This window comes from Cavia porcellus, unplaced genomic scaffold (assembly GCF_034190915.1).
Source record: "Cavia porcellus strain 051 isolate PalLab524CR breed Dunkin Hartley unplaced genomic scaffold, mCavPor4.1 scaffold_11, whole genome shotgun sequence".
NCBI classification, from domain to species: Eukaryota; Metazoa; Chordata; class Mammalia; order Rodentia; family Caviidae; genus Cavia; species Cavia porcellus.
The window spans coordinates 49,107,206-49,114,271 of record NW_026947494.1 but is presented as its reverse complement, the minus strand read 5'-3'; the positions used below and the strand labels follow the sequence as shown (position 1 = coordinate 49,114,271).

Sequence of the window (7,066 nt, the reverse complement as noted above, 5' to 3'; positions counted from 1 at the left end):
AGAAATTATACACAGTATTGTTACATTAGCAATCTGTCAAAGATAAAATCTGGCAATCAGAATGACCAGAAGTTCAGCAGCATGAGCACTGATGGTAGGCAATTGTATTAGAAAATAGCAGTACTTTATATAAATACATGAATTTATGGATTTAACTATTCATTTGGTGCTAAAGTCACATTAAATTTTAAGTGACAGCACATGAGTTCAGTCATTGACATCCATAATGGTAATTGCAGAACAAACGATCTTGTTTTTACAACAAATAATTTATTAAATTATTTGAGCAAGGAGATGGAGGAAAAAGAGGTTGTGAAAAATGAATATAGGACATGGAAAAGATTTTAAAACAGGAAATTTTAAAGCAAAGTTAGTATTCATGGGTAAAATCTTCTACAATAACTGGTGTTTATGGATATTCTTTGAGTGATGAACTACGGACTGCACAGAAAAGAAAAGTAGTAATTGCTATAAACGTCAAGATAATGAGTTACTTTGAGGAGAGAAAGAAGGAATTATAGTTGGGAGAGATCTTAATTGGACCTTTGTGAAAAATCTTTTGATGGTACAGATAAATTTATACTTTGTGGAATAAAATTCAGATTGTCTAAGGTTTTACATTATTTAAAACTTCCAAAAGAAGCATAAAACAGAGAACCTCTTCGAGAAGAGTTATGTCTTTTTAAAAAACTGCCAAAGAAAGTGACTCTGAAAGATTTTTAAAAAATAAATAAAAAATATTCATTGTAAAAACACTTTTACATTTCAACATATGAAAGAAAAATCAAGAATGCTTCCTATGAACTTCCTGGCACACTTGACAGGCTCTGCAGGTCTTGGGCCTGCCTGCACCAACTTCCCAGCTTCTTGCCACACTCAACTGGATCCGCAGGTCTTGGGCCTGCCTGTGCCACCCCCAATGACCCTCTCTCAATAAGGGGAACTGGGTAACAGGAGTCCCAGGGCCTGAGGACATAGAAGACAATTTCCAACAGGCCCAAGGGAAGCCTTGGAACAACACTTAAAACAGGGAAATATAGGAAAATGACAAAACGAAAGATCAAACTTCCAGCCCATCTGAAGAAACCTTAGGAGCTAGGTACATAGAAGAAAATATATGCCATACACCTGAAATACCTAAAATAATAGCAACTGAAATAAAGAAGCAACTCCGGAAAGCTTTAAAGGAATTCAAACTCGAAATAATCTGCCAGATAAAAAAAGAAATGATAAAAGAAATGAAAGAGATGCTGAACACATCTAAAGAAGACACAGTTAAAAAATTAGAGGAACAAAACAAAAGATAGAATCCCTGGATGGACAATCTAAGAAACAAACAGAATACATGAAGCAGATGCACAAAGATATAGAGGAAGTCAAAAATTGCATTGAAAGTTGTCAAAACCGCCTCAATGAAAGTGAAGACAGAATTTCAGACCTTGAAGACAAGATTGCAACTAGTGAAAAGCAAAGGAAGGATCTTTTAAAAATAACAAGGAATCAGTAAATAACCATTTAACAGCTGCAAGATGATGCAAAGGAAACCAACATAAGATTGATAGGGATAAATGAAAAGAAGGGGACAACACAAAGGATATCAAGAGGATATTTAGCAAAGTAATAGCTGAAAATTTCCCAAACATGAGAAAGGAAACTGACATCAGTATCAGTGAATCATATAGAACTCCGAATAGCCATAACCAAAATAAATCTACACCCAGACAAATAATAATCACCATCTCAGAAATCCAACATAAGAATAGAATATTAAAAGCTGTTGTTAGAAAAGACAGATCACCTATAAAGGAAAACCTATCAGAATTCCAACAGACTTCTCAGCACAAACAATAAAGTCAAGAAGAGCATGGAGTGAAGTATTTCAGATCCTAAAGGAAAATGATTTCCAGCCTAGACTGATGTACCCTACAAAACTGTCCTTCAAAATGCATGGAGAAATAAGACACTTCCACAACAAAGAACAGCTAAAGAATTTCATGATCACCAAACCAACCCTGCAAAGAATACTGAAAGACAGTTTAGACACCCTTACGAAAAAATCACTAAGCAAAGCAGACAATTAAACAGAATGGAAAGATACAGATGCAACATCAGAAAGATAACATGTCAACAATAAGCCAATATATAACAGTTATAACCATCAATGTAAATGTCTCAATTAAAAGAAACAGATTGGCAGAATGGATCAAGAAACAGCATCCAACTATATGCTGTCTACAAGAAATCCATCTAACCCAAAAAGATACTCACAGACTGAAAGTCAAAAAATGGAAAACAATACTTCATGCAATAGGAACCCCCCAAAAAGTGGGGCTAGCTATTCTGTATGCAGACAATATGAACTTCTAACCAAGAATGATCCTAAGAGATAAAGAAGGTCACTACACACTGGTTAGGGGAAAACTTCAAGAGGAAGAGATAACAATCTTAAATATATATGCACCAGCTTGTTTGCGCCTCCAGGTCTCCGAACTCCTTGCCGGCCCAGTTTCTTGCTGCACTTTCCAGGTTCCCCGTAACTCCAGGCCCGCAATGGATGCCCTGCAGCTGGCAAATTTGGCTTTTGCTGTTGACCTGTTCAAACAACTGTGTGAGAAAGACCCAGCGGGCAATGTTCTTTTCTCTCCAATCTGTCTCTCCACCTCTCTGTAACTTGCTCAAATAGGTGCCAAAGGTGACACAGCAAATGAAACTGGACAGGTCCTTCATTTTAAAAATGTTAAAGATGTGCCCTTTGGATTTCAAACAGTTACCTCGGATGTAAATAAACTTAGTTCCATTTACTCTTTGAAACTAATCAAGCGGCTCTATGTAGATAAATCTACAGAACCCTTCTACAGAATTCCTCAGCTCTACAAAGAGACCATATGCAAAAGAATTGGAAACTGTTGATTTCAAAGATAAACTGGATGAAACAAAAGTTCAGATCAACAACTCCATTAAGGAGCTCACAGATGGCTACTTTGAGAACATTTTATCTGACAATAGTGTGAATGACCAGACCAAAATCCTTGTGGTTAATGCTGCCTACTTTGTTGGAAAGTGGATGAAGAAATTTCCGGAATCAGAAACGAAGGAATGCCCTTTCAGAGTCAGCAAGACACCAAACCAGTACAAATGATGAATCTGGAGGCCACATTTTGTCTGGGGAATATTGATGACATCAACTGTAAAATCATAGAGCTTCCTTTTCAAAACAAGCACCTCAGCATGCTCTTCCTGCTCCCCAAAGATGTGGATGATGAGTCCACGGGCTTGGAGAAGATTGAAAAACAACTCAACGCAGAAACCCTGTCACAGTGGACCAATCCCAGCACCATGGCCAATGCCAAAGTCAAACTCTCCCTTCCAAAGTTTAAGGTGGAAAAAATGGTTGATCCTAAGGCCAGTCTGGAAAACTTAGGGCTGAAAAATTTATTTAATGAAAACATCTGATTTCTCTGGAATGTCAGAAACAAACGGAGTGGCCTTATCAAACGTGATTCACAGGGTGTGCTTAGACATAACTGAAGATGGTGGAGATGCCATAGAGGTGCCAGGATCCCAGATCCTGCAACACAAGGATGAATTCAATGCTGACCACCCATTTGTTTACTTCATCAGGCACAACAAAACGCGAAACATCATTTTCTTTGGCAAGTTCTGTTCTCCTTAAGTGGTTGATCCCAAGTTAAGTCTTATCTGTGGATGCAGAATTTTATAAACTCTAATTGCAATAAAATTGTTAACATTGCTGCATCAGGAAGCAGCCTGTCCTTGTCATGTGTAGGCCCTTCTTTTCTAATTCTTTGATTCATTTTTTTTTACCTCTATAAAAGAAAATGACACATATTTTTAATGAAAAGGAAGCTCATTGGAGGAATACAAATATTCTTTATTGTCAAACTGTTCAGGGTTTTGGACAAAAATGGTCCTCCACACAAAGCAATTCTTATCAGGAAGATCTGGAGGAAGTTGTTCCCAGAACTTTGCTATCTTCACTAGGATATAGAATATTCTAGATATTCTGAAAATCTAAAGAAACTCTAGTGCATGGGACCCACAAAAACTGCCCCCATCCAGTGAAACATGCACATATTTCCCTCTACTGTACCAGTGCTTATGTTAAACTTTGGGAAACAAATTTTCTTTTTTCTTCAAACTCTGAAGTTTTGGGAGTTTAGGGAAATAATGTGTTGCACACACATTTCAGTGCTTTTCGTGTACTATAGAAATCCATCAGTGGGGTCTACACCAGCTCTGTGTAAGTCAGTGCCTTATTCTGTAATGAATGTTCACACAAAATAGACAAATGAGCACCATAGTACATAAATGGTCAAATTTTGCCAACTAATAAGTGTGCTATCACCTTATGAAAACACCATGAAACTGTTGTAGAATTTGGAATGCTGGATAAAGAATTATAGATCTATAGTAGTGTAAGACACCAAGGGGAAACACAGCTTTTATTTAAAAATTGATTTTCATTTCTAATAGATATCTCACCTGGTCATTTAGAGCTGGCCTGGTGTCAGGGCTTCTAACTGACTCAGAAGGTTTTGGTTGTCTGGTAAAGAGACTTATAGTACACAAAGACTCCCCCAGTAGCCAAAAATTTTTGGTGTTAAGGAAGTAGGCTTTGCTAATGTTATTGGTGAAAAAAAAAAATAAGTAACGTAAAACATTTTGAAAATATAAGTGAAACTATTAAAGTACTCAAAATGCCTTGCCACATTTGTTTTTCAGTCTGGCTGTAGTTACATTAGGCAGTGAGTTTGTAATTTATGCTAATAGTACTTTGTAAAGTGGCCCTGATAAGCTATGTGTGTTTTGGCTTATGTATTAATTCATTACCAAAAGGATGTATTCACTGAAGATTTTGTAGTATTCTTTCCCTCATTCTGCCTTGCTATTCAGTGTAAATAGGTATTCTCCTCTGAAGGTTCAATATTGAATTAGTTCTGTGCTGCTGGCAATACAATTTTGTTGACTTGTGTGTCATTTTTTTCCATTAAGTTAAATATGCTACTTGGAAATAAAATCAAGACATACATGTAAATATATATATGCACCAAATTCTAGAATACCCAGTTATAACAAAGCAAGTATTAATACAAATGAAAAATCAAATAAACAATAACACAATTATAATAGGAGACCTTAACACACCATTGACACCAAGGGACAGATCAACCAGACAGAAAATGAGCAAAGAAATAGCAGAACTGTATCTCACCTGTGAACAAATGGACCTAATAGACATAATACAGAGTGTTCCATCCAACAACATCAGAATACACATTCTTCTCAGCAGTACATGGAACATTTTCTAAAATAGACCATATACTAGCCCACAAAACATATTTAAATAAATGCAAAAGAGTTGAAATTATCCCATGCATGTTATCGCATCATAGTGCCATGAAACTAGAAGTTAATGATAAAAGAAACTGCAAAAATCCCACAAACAAATGGAAATTGAATAATATACTCTTCTGCAATCAGTGGGTCACTGGGAAAATTAAAGAAGAAATTAAACAATACCTACAAGCAAATGAAAATACAAATACCACTTACTGGAATCTATGAGATGCAATGAAAGCAGTCCTCAGAGGAAAATTTATTGCACTGAGTTTCCACATCAGGAAAGCAGAATGAATACAAATATATAACCTGATGCTATGCCTCAAACATCTGGGGGAAAAGAGCAAGTCAAGCCCAAACCCCCAAAAAAGGGAGGAAATTATAAAAATCAGGGCAGAAATTAATACAATAGAGACTAAGAAAACAATCCAAAGAATCAATGAATCAAAGAGTTGGTTCTTTGAAAGAATAAAAAAATCGATAAGCTCCTAGCCAACCTTATTTTTAAAAAGGGAAGAAAAAGCTCAAATTCACGCAAAAAGGAATGAAAAACGTGAAATCACTACAGACTCTATAGAAATACAGACAGAAGATCATCAACACCTATTTTGAAAACCTCTACCCTCACAGGTTTGATAACGCAGAAAAAATGGACAAATTCCTAGAAACATATGAAGCTGAGTCAAGAAGATGTAAAACTGCTGAATAACCCAAATTCTATTAATGAAACTGAAAATTTAATTAAGTCCTTACCTACAAAGAAGAGCCCAGGCCCAGATGGATTCACTGCAGAATTCTACAAGAAATACAAAGAAGACTTAATGCCAACACTCCTCAAACTCATCAGTGAAGTTGAAAGGGAAGCAATCCTTCCTAAGTCATTCCTGGAAACAAATATTACTATAGTACCAAAATCTGAGAAAGACGCAACTAAAAAAGAAAACTACAGGCCAATCTCCCTAATAAACACAGATGCAAAAATCCTCAATAAACTATTGCAAAATAGGATGCAACAAATCATCAAGAAGGACCAAGTGGGATTCATCCCAGGAATGCAGGGATGGTTCAGCACAAGTAAATCAATAAATGTAATCCATCACATCAATAAGGCCAAAAGTAAGAATCACATGATCATTTCTACAGATGCACAAAAAGCTTTTGATAAGGTCCAACATTCATTCATGATAAGAACCTTACAGGAAATTGGAATAGATGGTTTTTACCTCAATATTATAAGGGCCATCTATGACAAACCAACAGCCAGTCTCATACTAACTGGCCAAAAACTGAAGACCTTTACCTTAAAATCAGGCACAAGACAGGGTGTCCCTTATCACCACTCCATGGAAAATCGCCTAGATATAATAAATAAATTCAGCAATGTAGCTGGATACAAAATCAATAGTCAAAAATCAATAGCATTCCTATACAATAGCAACAAAATCACACAGAGAGAAATAAGAGAAGCCACACCCTTCACACTAGCATCCAAAAAATGCCATACTTAGTAATTAATATCACGAAAGAAGTGAAAGATGTATATAGGGAAAATTATAATACACTGAAAAAAGAAATTGAAGAGGATCTCAGAAAATGGAGACATCCTTTGCTCATGGATATGAAGAATAAATATTGTGAAAATGGCCATTCTCCCAAAACTGTTATACAGATTCAATGCAATCCCAATGAAAATACCATCAACATA

General features: G+C 36.0%; 1 pseudogene; it reads left to right on the top strand.

Annotated features, from left to right (window-relative positions):
- The first annotated feature begins 2,550 nt into the window (after positions 1-2,550).
- LOC100734255 (serpin B5-like) lies at positions 2,551-3,713 on the top strand (annotated as a pseudogene).
- Positions 3,714-7,066: the final 3,353 nt, after the last annotated feature.